General features: G+C 40.8%; 1 long non-coding RNA gene across 1 annotated transcript; it reads left to right on the top strand.

The window, feature by feature from the left end:
* The first annotated feature begins 4,338 nt into the window (after positions 1–4,338).
* On the top strand, positions 4,339–12,286 carry LOC126259690 (uncharacterized). The gene is made up of 2 exons (XR_007546551.1): positions 4,339–4,452; positions 11,281–12,286. It is a non-coding gene; the product is annotated as an uncharacterized LOC126259690 (long non-coding RNA).
* Positions 12,287–12,886: the final 600 nt, after the last annotated feature.

The raw sequence follows: 12,886 nt of genomic DNA, 5'->3' as shown, positions 1-12,886 counted from the left end.
TACGGAGAAGCGTTGTTTTATTACTGCTGCAATACACTGGAGCGCCAAAGAAAATGGTATACGCATACGTATTCAAATACAGAGATACGTAAACAGGCGGAATAAGATATTGCAGTCGGCAACGCCTATACAAGACAACAAATGTGGCGCACTTGTTAGATCGGTTCTGCGGCTACTATGGTGGATTATCAAGATTTAAATGAGTTTGAACGTTGTGTTATAGTCGGCGGACGAGCGATGGGACACACCATCTCCGAGGTAGCGATGAAATAGGGATTTTCCCGTACGACCATTTCACGAGTGTACCGTGAATATCAGGAATCTGGTAAAACATCAAATGTCCGACATCGCTGCGGCAGGAAAACGATCCCGCAAGAACGGGACCAACGAAGGCTGAAAATCGTTCAAAGTGACAGAAGTGCAACCCTTCCGCAGATTGCTACAGATTTCAACGCTGGGCTTTCAACAAGTGTCAGAGTGCGAACTATTCAACGAAACATCATCCATATGGGCTTTCGAAGCACGATGCCCTCTCGTGTAACCTTGATCACTGCACGACACAAAGCTTTATGCCTCGCCTGCGCCCGTCAATACCGAAATTGGACTGTTGATTATTGGAAACATGTTGCCTGGTCGGACGAGTCTCGTTTCAAATTGTATGGAGCGGATGGACGTGTGCGGGTATGGAGATAACCTCAAGAATCCATGGACTGTTCAAGTTGGTGGAGGCTCTCTAATGGTGTGGGGCGTGTGCAGTTTGATATGGGACCCCTGATACGTCTAGATACGACTGACAGGTTACACGCACGTAAGCATACTATCTGATCACCTGCATCCATTCATGTCCATTGTGCATTCCGGCGGACTTGGACGATTCCGGCAGGACAATGCGACACCCCACACTTCCGAATTTGCTACATAGTGGATACAGAAACACTCTTCTGAGTTTAAACACTTCGGCTGGACCCCAAATTCCCCAGGCTTTAGTGACGTAAGACCCACTCGTGTACGCTTGATGACTGCACGACACGAAGCTTTACGTCTCGCATGGGCCCTTCAACTCCGACATTGAACTGTTGATGTCTGGAGACAAGTAGCCTGGTCGGACAAATCTCGTTTCAAGTTGTATCGGGCCGATGGACGTGTACGATAATGAGACAACCTCATGAATCAATGGACCCTGCATGTCAGCAGGGGACTGTTCAAGCTGGTGGAGGCTCTGTATTAGTGTTGGGCCTGTGCAGTTGGATTGATATGGGACTCCTGATTCTTCTAGAAACGACTGACAGGTAACACGTAACGTCAGCATCCTGTCTGATCACCTGCATCCATTCGTGTCCATTGTGGATTCCGACTGACTTGCGCAATTCCAGCAGGACAATGCTACGCCCCATACGTCCAGAATTGCTACAAAGTGGTTCCAGGAACACTCGTCTGAGTTTAAACACTTCCGCTGGCCACGAGAAACTGCCGCAATGAACATTATTGAGCATATCTGGAATGCCTTGCAAAAGAGACCTCCATCCCCTCGTAATTTTACTGATTTATGGACAGCCATACAGGAATTATGGTGTCAATTGCCTCCAGCACTACTTCAGACATTAGTCGAGTCCATGCCACGTCGTGTTGTGGCACTTCTGCGTCATCGCGGGGTCCCTACACGATATTAGTACTAAGAGTGTGGTTTAGTTGCGATTATTACGCGACAGATACTTCGCACAGTGAATACAGCCAATGGCGGGTGCGAGTGTGTTTTGAATACAAAGTGTTCGTTACAAGTTCCGACATCAGAAGGTGTGGCCGTGGGGCAGCAAGAATGTGCATTTTATATTTGTCTTATGTCCACGCTGAGGATGTGTTCCACCACTGTTCTACAGAGCGTTCTATACTGAGTTTGTAAACACTCTGAAGACGTGTTACACTGCTGTGTGTTGTATTCTACAATAATAATTGATGTAATCTGAAGCTATTTCCTGACTGTGTATGTAATTGAAAATGGAACTCTGGAAAGTCTTTAAATTATGTGAAATATTGTGACTGAATGAAATCTGTGTGCTATTAATTTTATCACTTCAGTTCAATAAAATACCACTGAAACTTCGTTCTTTCAATTGAAATCCAATTTGAACACGTTTTCAACGTGAATGTGATTTCATACAGTGAGGGAAGATATGCTGCATCAGTGATGAAATGCGCTAATCATAGTACATCAACAAAAGCGTTTACTCTTCGTTCTGCGTTGTGACTACAATTAGAAACATGGTCCGCATTTGTGCCACTGCGGCGCTCTGCGTGGAGAATTAACGGGTAATTAACTAGTTGTATTTATGAACTTACGTAAACCCAATGAATTTCTCAAAAGGCAACGACCGCTCTGCAGGCTCTAATTAAACCGTGAACCTTCACAAATCCCCACAACGTGCCTAGAAATAAATCATTAAACATGACAACTGAGATTCAGAAACCTGCAAGGAAAACGTTGGACACGTACCTGATAATACCATTTATTCTTAAAATCAGTCTTAACAATGCCTAATATTTGTTAGTCACAATCACAGTTCAAAACTCGTTCTCTATCGGACGTATTTCTGTCGGTCACAAATTTATCAATATGGCCGCCCAAATAATATATCGTTACAATTACATTCATTATCTCCACAAAATCTCGGGCCATATTAGTTCCAATTCATTACAATTCTCTCTCTCCTAATATGAACAAATTCAAAATAGCTAATTCTTCTCCGTTGTCCAGAGAGAGTAACGCTCTGTTGCAATCATGGTTGCAAGAGTATGTGGTATGTTATCTCTGGTTTTGCGCTGTATCGCAGCGTATCTTTACGAAAAGCTAAATGTTTTCATATTTTCAACGGAGTTCATAGTTTTCTTATACACAGAACAAAGCACGAAATTAAATATAGTGGAAAACAGGTCACATAAAATGGGATAGCATTTGTACGTAATTATAAGTTTTTAGAATTTAACGTTGCTGTTGTCTGTAGACTACATAGCCTTGGTAGCCCTGAGGATTTTTGGCAACAGTAAACTGGCTGAGCTCCTTGGTACCTAGAGGTAGATTTGTTGTGATTTTATTCTGTTATTGGATTGTATTTATATGGTTCCCAGTTGGAACATACTAAGGGCGAAGAGGGTGAATACTGTGCTTTCTGTTTTTGTTGTTCTTGTTTGGTACCCGCTTGGGTGTCACAGAGGTTGACACGCATTTGTGTTACGTATGTGTACTGTATATCTTACACAATTTTTTATCTGTTTTATTATTGTGCTACGCCCGTTTTTACATAACGGTTAGCTAAGGGTAGAAATTGTTGATTTATTATTAATTTCCAGTTATTCTATTGACGTCATAGTACTGGTGTGAATATACTTGTGTTGTCAAAAAACGGTTTTCAAAAATGGCTCTGAGCAATATAGGTCTTAACTGCTGAGGTCATCAGTCCGTTAGAACTTAGAACTACTTAAACCTAACTAACCTAAGGACATCACACACATCCACACCCGAGACAGGATTCGAAACTGCGACCGTAGCGGACGCGCGATTCCAGGCTGTAGCGCCTAGAACCGCTCGGCCACTCCGGCCGGTAAAAACGGTTTTATAAAATAAGTCTGCACCTGCACAGGTTTAACCCAAATCCCATTCCAAAGATAAACCTACGTGCGGATCTTGCTGCTTCGACAACATATCACACTGCAATTTAACGAAATGTCTTCGAACTTCGAAGAACTGTCGTACAATTAAATTTAAATCTCCAGGCCAATGGGTGTAGCCCAGCAAATTGAATGACATTTAGAAGAATATTTATTGTTATTTAAATATAGTATTGCATCTCCAGCAATGCTGCACCAACAACATATTCGAGACTTTCGGTATTTCTTGTTATTTCACACATGTATTGAGCTTAGTCAATACTCTCTGTCGGCAAGGCAAGCGTTTTACGAAACAGTAACCTTCACTGCTAATTCCACGGAGACAAAGCAAGCGACGGAAAACATCGTGACTGCGAATCACCCAGAGAGGACAGGAGATAACGACTTAAGTTGATAAAACAACAAGCTCGACAGTCATCTCTCTGTTATGCCTTACGGTCAGTCTGCGCAAAAGAAGAATGGAATATTTTCGGGATAAGAACAGTAAACACATTCCTTGCTTATCCGCGCAGCAAGGGGAATGACTACCACCTAATTCTTTGGAATTTGCGCGAGTCTCCACGACTTGTTCTAACTGCTGCGTATATCCGGTAAGTACAGTGCTCGGTTATCACAACAACTAAACCTGTTTCATCCTCGTTACTGCGTCGCAGGTGTCTGATACCTAGATGGGTATAAATGTGTCTAAGATGTGTGCATTGTATCAGACTTCCGGAAGACAGTCGTCGCTGAGAGCTGAATTTGCGCTACTTTGCTCACACATCGACTTGCTACGCACTACACTTTCAGGTAAGCAACGCGTGTAAGCAACGCCACATATCTTTTGAAATCACTTGCTAGCCTCTCTCCTTGCGCTGACGGTCTTGAATATTGTCTAGGCATCCTCTTCTTTTTCTTGTGCCTTTTGTCCCGCATCTGCCCAGGGTCGGCGTTGTTGTTAACGGATGTGGCATGATTAATTAATGGATGGCCGCATGCCCTTCCTTCTGACACCCCTAATGGGACGGGATGTGTGTTCCCCGTCTATCTGCATGTAGTGTTGTTCATGTGAGAGTGTGCGAACGTTTTCTAAGTCTTTCCGAATCTCCAACTCAGGCGGGACTTTGGAACCAGCCTGGTATTCGACTAACTGGATGTGGAAACCCGCCTAAAAACCACGTATAGGCTGCTCAGCACACCGACCCTCGTCGTTAATCAGCCGGGGAGATTCGTTCTCCAGTACCGGAAACGGCCCTTTAACATGCACGGCTATCAGGAGGTTGGGTGAAATACTGATCGTAAATTATACCAGCATAAAACCACTGGGTACAACTTTTTGTCAAAAAGGCGACCATGATAGCGCCTAAAACACATTACTAAGATTTTCGTTTACCGGACGATTATCTCGGCTAAATCTCCGCTGTCTGAGTAACGCATGAAACGCGGTACCAAAGCTCGGTTTTTGCAAATACCAGTAACACACACAGGTCACTTTATGATAATTAGGAATCTTAACGATAGAAGAAAATTTCATGTTGGATTATTCCTAAATGTATTACACGCGAAGCTTGATTTGTATAATAAAGGAAAGGTTAACCAAAATAATCATGAGCTTTTTGATTAATGGCATCAGATTTATTAGGTCTTCTGCGAATTATAGTGATCTTTTCACGAGAAAGTAGCACAATGTTTAGCAAACTGGCCTCATGTTTGGGAAGAGCTGTGTTTAAACTCTTTTTTCCTTTCCTAATTTCTCGCCGTAACCCAGGAACCAGCAACAGAAAGCAACAAGCCACTATTAATCAAATACTTTCATTAAATGGCTGATGATACACGGTTGTGTCTTCTTTCTATTTAATTCCAGGGTTTGGATACCATGTAGATCTACTGACAACGTAGTTTTCTCAAAGTGCTTGGGAATGACCTACTGCTTCCTCCCTATGATACTAATATGGCCAGTGACGACCGAAACTAGTAATTCCTTAAAAACTGCTGAGAAGTGTTTGGTGATATGGAATGGCCCTCCTTGTTTTAACCCCCCATATCTCACTATTCGGTTGTAGTCTCATGTGAGCTAATGCGTTGGTGAATATATCCTTCAGAATACTAACATACACTGCGTTAATGACTTGTTTGTCATCCACTGTTAGCATGGATTTTTGTTGATGCTGTATGAGAGCGTTTTATCAGTTTATGAACAACTGTTTTCTCCTTTCTGTAAGTTGGCTCAATGCTCGGAAATTGACTATTTTGCTCTATTCACTTCTAAGCCAGCTTATTACTTTATTTGATTACACTCCAACGTAGCTTATGTGTGGTCGAATATAATGTTAGTAGAAATCATTCACATTATAGAGATAATTTCTTATTTATGCTTTTACTATTGTACTTATGTAGGAATATTTGGCAGTTTAAAACAAGCAATTGAAAATGAAGAGGGCACAGATATAGACGGAAGGAGTCAGCAGAAGATGTAGAATGTATCAGGAAGACACATGTTCAAAAGATTTTTAAAAAAATATTCAGGCAGCTATTACAGAAATGGCAAGAGTTTGAAACGATAAAAGGACTTGATACAAAAAATAGCAGAAATCTTGTAGCAGAAACAATTGAAAACAAGAACAGTATGACGAGAACAAAGCAGATGTTTAAATTGGTTGGATTTCACATTTAGATAGAAGATTCCAGAAGCTACGGAGAAAAAACTGTAGTAATACTCTAGTTTTTAAAAGTACATAAGATTCAATAAATGAATAAGAAAAGATACTTAATTAAGAAGGTAATTAAAATCAAATGTTTTATGGCATTGTCGCCTGGGAAACTCCAAGTGGTAGGTGCAACCGCCTAGAAGAATGGGTGCCCTTCCTCTGAGCACGTTGGTCCTTTTCCTTGCACACACCTGAGAGTTCCTTCCCTATGAACTCTGGATATTAATGTGACGAGATGGTGGTAGAAGTACAGTAGGTTCTATTACAATGGATGGGTATCTGTTGTGAAGATAAACAGCAAGCTTTTCAGTAGTTTCAGGGGCAACTGTCTGGAGGATTGACTGATTTACCTTTGTAAGACCAGCCAACATGGCCTTACTGTGCTGGCACTGCGAACGGCTGAAAGCAGCGGTGACTACAGCCGTTATTTTTCCCGAGGGCATGTAGTTCTCCTGTATTATTAAATAATTGCACCCTCTCGAGTAAAATATTCCGAGACAATGTAGTTTCTCATACGAATATCCGGCCGGGGGCTACTCGGGAGACTGCTATCATTAGGAAAAACAAGACAAACGTTTTACAGGCCAGAGTTTGGAATGTTAATGCCTTAACCGGGCAGTTAGGTAAGAAAATTTGAAAAGAGAAATGGATTCGTCGAAGTGAGATGTAATGGAAATTAGTGAAGTTTAGTGGCAGGAAAACCAAGACTTCTGTTCATATGCGAATAGAGTTGAGATTACAAAATCAAAAAGATGTAGTGAGTAGGTCGAAAACGAATAAGGAAATAGGAGCGTTAGTAAGATACTATGCATAGCATACTGAACCCATTATTATAGCCAAGGTAGACACAAAGCCAACACTCACCAGAGTAGTACACGTTTACAAGTCAACTAGCCTCGTAGATGTAGAGATAGAATATATGATGAGATATAAGAAATTAGTCACATCGTAAAGGGAGAGGAAAATTTGGGAACTGGAATTCGACAGAAGGAAAAGGAAGGGAAGGAAAAATAATAAGAGGATATGGAATAGGGGAAAGAAATGAAATACGAAGCCGCTTTGTAGAATTGCACAGAGCATAGATGAAAATTGGTTTAAGACCACGAATGAATGTTGTACACTTGGTATACGTGGAACAGACCTGGAGACACGGAATATTTCAGGTTGATTACATAATGATAAGCTAAGATTTCCGAAACAGATCTAAAACAGCAAAATATTTCCAGGAGCAGATAGTTATTTAATTGGTTATTTAGTGTAGATTAAAACGGAATAAATTGCAAAAAAGGTAGAAATTAAAGAGATGGGACCTGGATAACTTTAATGAACCAGAGCTTGTTGAGAGTGTCAGAGGAAGCGTTAGATAACGATTGAATGGAGCAGGCGAAAGGAATACAGTAGAAGACGAATGGGTAGCTTTGAGAGATGAAATACTGAAAGCATCAGAGAATCAAATAGGTAAGAAGCAAGGCGTACAGAAATTCTCGGGTGTCACAGGTGATATTGAGGTCAACTGATGAAGTGAGAGCATACAAAAATGCAACAAATGAAGTGACCAAAAGGCAATACAGATGCCAAAAGAAGATTAGGCTGGCAGAAAGAGCAAAATAGCCAAGCAGGAATGCTAAGAACGGCTAAAAAACAAATGCAGGGCAACTAGGGAAAAGATAGATACCACCTCCACCAAAGTTTAAGAGATTGTTGGAGAAAACAGAAGCACTACTATGAAATAAAAAGAGTTTGCTACGACAATCAGTACTAAGCAAAGAACGAAATGCTCAAGTGTGGAAGGAAGACTATACAAGGGAAATGAACTTGAAGGCAATATTCTAGAAAGGGAAGAAGACGTACATGTAGACGCGCAGGGAGATGTACGATGGGACTTTGACACAGCACTGAGAGACCTAGTCGGAACAAGGCCCCTGGAGTAGATGACATTCCGTCAGAACCACTTATATCTTTGTGAGAGCCAGCCAGGACAAAAATATTCCATCTGGTGTGCAAGATGTATGAGAGAGGCTAAATACCTTCAGAGAATGGAATAATTCACATTCCAAACAACGTATATGCTGACGTGTGTGAATACTACCGAACTGTTAGTACAATAAGCCACAATGCGAAGTACTGACACGAATTATTTACAGAAGAATGAAAAAAAAAACTAGTAGAGGTCGACCTGGGAAATGATCAGTTTGGATTCTGGAAAAATGTAGAAACATACGAGGCAATACTAACCCTACGCGTTTTCTTAGAATACAGGTTAGGGAAAGCCAAAGCTACGTTTACACCATTTGTAAACTTAGAAAAAGCATTTAACAGTCTTAACTGGAATACACTCTGAAATTCTGAAGGCAGGAAGCATAAAATATGGGGAAAGGTTATTTACAGGTTTTACAGAAAGCAGAGGGAAATTAGAGTGGAAGGGCATCAAAGAGAAGCAATGGTTGAGAAAGGATTGAGAAAACGTTGCAGCCTACCCCCAATGTTACTCAGTCTTCACACTGAGCACGCTGTGGAGCAGAACAAGGAGAAATGTGAAGAAGGAAATAAAGTTCATGGCGAAGAAATAAAAAGATATACAGTGGTAATGGAATGTAGTCAAATTAGAATTAGGTTAGGAAATGAGACAGTAAAAATAGTAGATGAGTTTTTCTGGGCAGTAAAATAACTGACGATGCTCAAAGTAGAAAAGATATAAAATGTAGACCGACAATGGGAAGAAAAGCCTTTCTAAAGAAGAGAAATTTATTAAAACTGAATACAGATATAAGTGTTAGGAAATCTTTTCTGAAGATATTTGTCTTGAATGTAGCCTTGTATGGATGTGAAACGTGACGATAAACAATTCAGACAAGAAGAGAATAGCAGCTTTTGAAATGTGGTGCTACAGAAAAATGTTGAACATCAGATGGATGCACCATGAAGCTAACGAGGTGGTACCGAACAGACACAACTGGGGGAATAAAGGAATTTGTGACTAAAAGAAGGTGGCGGCTGACAGGCCGCATTTTGAGAAGTAAAGGGAATATCAGTTTAGTACTGGAGGAAAGTGTGTGTGTGTGTGGGGGGGGGGGGGGGAGGAGGAGAGGGGGGCGAGGTAGAAATAGTAGACCGAGTAGAGGGACACCAAAAGGTGAATGCAGTAGGCAGGTTCAAATGGCTGTATGTTCCAATAATTATTCGTATGTCAAGCAGGGCTGGAATTTAATCCAGGAACTTTATGCCACAATCATTTCACCTCTTGCCTGCTAAATATTGACAGTGAAAATTTCATCCTCCATCGGGTTTCGAACCAGCTTTCTTCCGAGTCGAACGTCATCGCACAGCCAGACATTACCGACGTAGCTACGAAAACGGGCAGACACTTTGCCGGAAAGCATGAGGTATATGGTAACCGCGAGACGAAATTGTATATCGTGCGGTCTTTACTCGATAGTGAACTTTATTTTTAGTACTGGGCCGCCTAATATCCGAAATTTGGTATTCACGTGTTTCTTTTTACATGACCTAACGAATGCCCTTCACAATAAACAGACATCTTAATTTTAAATTAACAACAGCCTCAGTTGCAATGTTTTCCTAGATTTACCTAGGTTTCAGTTGAGATAACCCAACCTTCTTCAGAATAAAAGGAACTACGATTTGTCCATAATGGACAACGTCAAAAACTACAAATTATAATATATTAATACATCGTCATATTGCAATAACTTATCTGGGAAACAGCCTCGGCCCCACTTCGCGACCGAAGTACGGCAGCAACGGATGTTGTACTGGAACTGGCTCGAGAGCGCATGCGCGATAGTGTGTCATGTGCACTTGTTAACACTGGTACTCCTGAACTTAAAATTTTATGAATAACCAGGTGTGGCTAACGAAATTGACGTTTACGTTATCCTGTAAGGAACAAAGATATATCGACTGTCTTAACATTTGTAATAATTTGTTGGACGTCAAAAGTGAAGGGAGCAATGCGTTTACTGTTTTAAGCCAACCTAGCGTATTCGGGCTAATCATCGAACTTGACCGCATGAGTATAACTACGGGTTTGAAATACCAGATAATCCCAGCTATTCAGCTAATGGGAGTGCTAAAAACATGTTGGCAAAGGGTATAATGATTACTCCCTAAAATTATGGCCGATGAAAACGTTTTTGCTTCGCAGCTGCAGCTGATCGTTAAGAAGGATATTTTTGTCATATAGTAAGTGGTTAAAAAGTTGCATTTCTTCCAAAATACCGAACCTCGCACCCTTCACTTCGCAATGCAAGAGCTGGGTATTATCCGGAGGGTTGGGTGCGTGAGCCGTTTGCACTAAGTGTTCAGCGAATGTCGAACCACGTGTGCCATTGCCAACTGTAGTAGGGATATGTTCCTTGTAGCTTGTTAGTAAGGCTCTTCCTGTTTGGCCGATGTAAAATTTCGGGCATCTGCTACATGTAATCTTGCAACTGAGGCTGTTGTTAATTTAAAATTCATATTTATACAGTTGCTGACAGGGCAGCGAAATGTTGAAAATATTAAACAGACACCTGTTTATCAAGGCAGATAAATTACTACTGTGAACCACACAGTAAAATAATCGCATTGAATACTAAAGTTCGTCGAAATTTGTTTTTGACCGTTTCGGTCTGTTTGAGATACACACTTTAAACGTGGCATCACATATCTCTAGAGCAGATTTTACAATGACTGTCGTGAGGCCTCATCCCAGCGGCATGTATTCAGAACCAGGCCACAATTCACATTTTCTGTGTTGGTGATTATCGTCTGTTTTCATTTTGCACTTGTCTTCTTTTGCTTAACACAGAACAAATGAGTGCTGTCTACAGAACCATGATTTTCGAAATGTATCATTACCATTTCCAAGATCGCATACAAACATACGCGCAGCTGTTTGGCTAAGCAGCACCTTTCCTTTGATTTTCAGAGAACAATGAGGGCACCGCAGATGCTGCTTCTGGCTGCAGTTTTTCTGCTGCTCCACCAAGGCACCCAGGCCGCATCACTGGGTAGGCAGCGCCCGGGTTACCAGGGATACAATCCAGGGGCAGCCGCCAACCCGCTGTACACCCAACAACAAGGTGGCGGGTATAACGTGGGGCAGGACCCGTCTCTCATCCGCCCGCCGGGCTCCTACGGCTCCCATGGCAACGGTATAGGGGCTGTGCCCTACACCACTCGACCTCGGCAGGTTCGACCATCCCGCACAATCCAGCACACATCCAATCAATAAATTTTTAGACCTGTTTCCCATCTGAGAAACCTGTCTCCATGGTACTAAAAACGTCTGTAACCTTTCACATAAATAGTTCGTATATTAATAAGTATCTCTGCGTAAGCGTACCGAAAAACTTTGTTTCTGTTACTCGAATAACAATGTGTGATCTCACAAATAATATGAAGATTTATCGTGTTATCCAATAATTTGTTTACTTTCATCAAAGGTTTTGTTGTCGTTACAAAAATGAAGCTGGATGCACAGTATTATTTTAAATAAAGTTATTTCAGGCTGATGTTTAAATTGTAGAAAGAGGTACTTTTTTTAAGTTCAGATGTTGTATATACATTTACTTAGATATAGCGTAACTTTCAGTATGTGTGTAAGTGCAGTATTCATTTCTCGTATCTGTAGTGCTAAAGTCCTGGCAACCACATTCATTGTTTTCAAGTAATGGGTGAAATCTTTTGTATTATTGACTCATTATAAATAACTAATTTTTATCTTTGTTTACAAACTGTAATTCTCTCATATATAACTTTTGTATTCTATGTTTACATTTGATGATGATGATCCTTTCCCTGTACTGTGGACGTGTAATCCAGGAAGAGTTACTTGCAAATGAATGAATACAAATATTTTTAGAAATTAATTAAGTTTTTGTAAATATACTTTTATGTACAATAAAACTTCTCGTATTTTAAATATTTCGAGACAGAGTCTATACATTCTCACACATGTATCAGACTATCAATAACGCTAGAAATGAATAATCATGACATCTGTTGCGTCTTTCCTTGTCTTTCATGGCTCAAAAAGTTTTACCGTCTTGTTTCTATAGGCCTATCTTGCCCGTTATGTATCTTATCCGTACCTTAATTACAATTACCCAAAAAAAGACTATCTCGTTTTATTACACAGAACTTTGGCGCGTTGGCTAAGAAAATTCAGGAGGATCAGAATTCTAAGTGTGTTGGATTCTCATTCAGATCATTCGACGTCACATCATATTATTTCTTGTACTGAAGCCTAAATATAACTATGTCTCCGCAACTCCGGTTAAGACGAAATCTGAACTCTAGAGGAAGTTAACCTTTAAAAAGATAACGAAATAACGCATCTTGATCTCTCACAAACCAACAAACATCATGCAAGATATCATTGCTACACAGCTATTACGTACAGGTAAGTAAACGAGCGAAACGGTCAACAATGCATAATTATTGTTTGAATGTTCGGCTGATTACGTTGCATTCTTAGCTTTCCGTGTTTCGATTTCACCATCAGTACCTGAAGAGTGATGGACCATGACCGA

This window comes from Schistocerca nitens, chromosome 5 (assembly GCF_023898315.1).
Source record: "Schistocerca nitens isolate TAMUIC-IGC-003100 chromosome 5, iqSchNite1.1, whole genome shotgun sequence".
In the NCBI taxonomy this organism is placed as follows: Eukaryota; Metazoa; Arthropoda; class Insecta; order Orthoptera; family Acrididae; genus Schistocerca; species Schistocerca nitens.
This window is presented reverse-complemented; position numbering and strand designations above follow the sequence as displayed.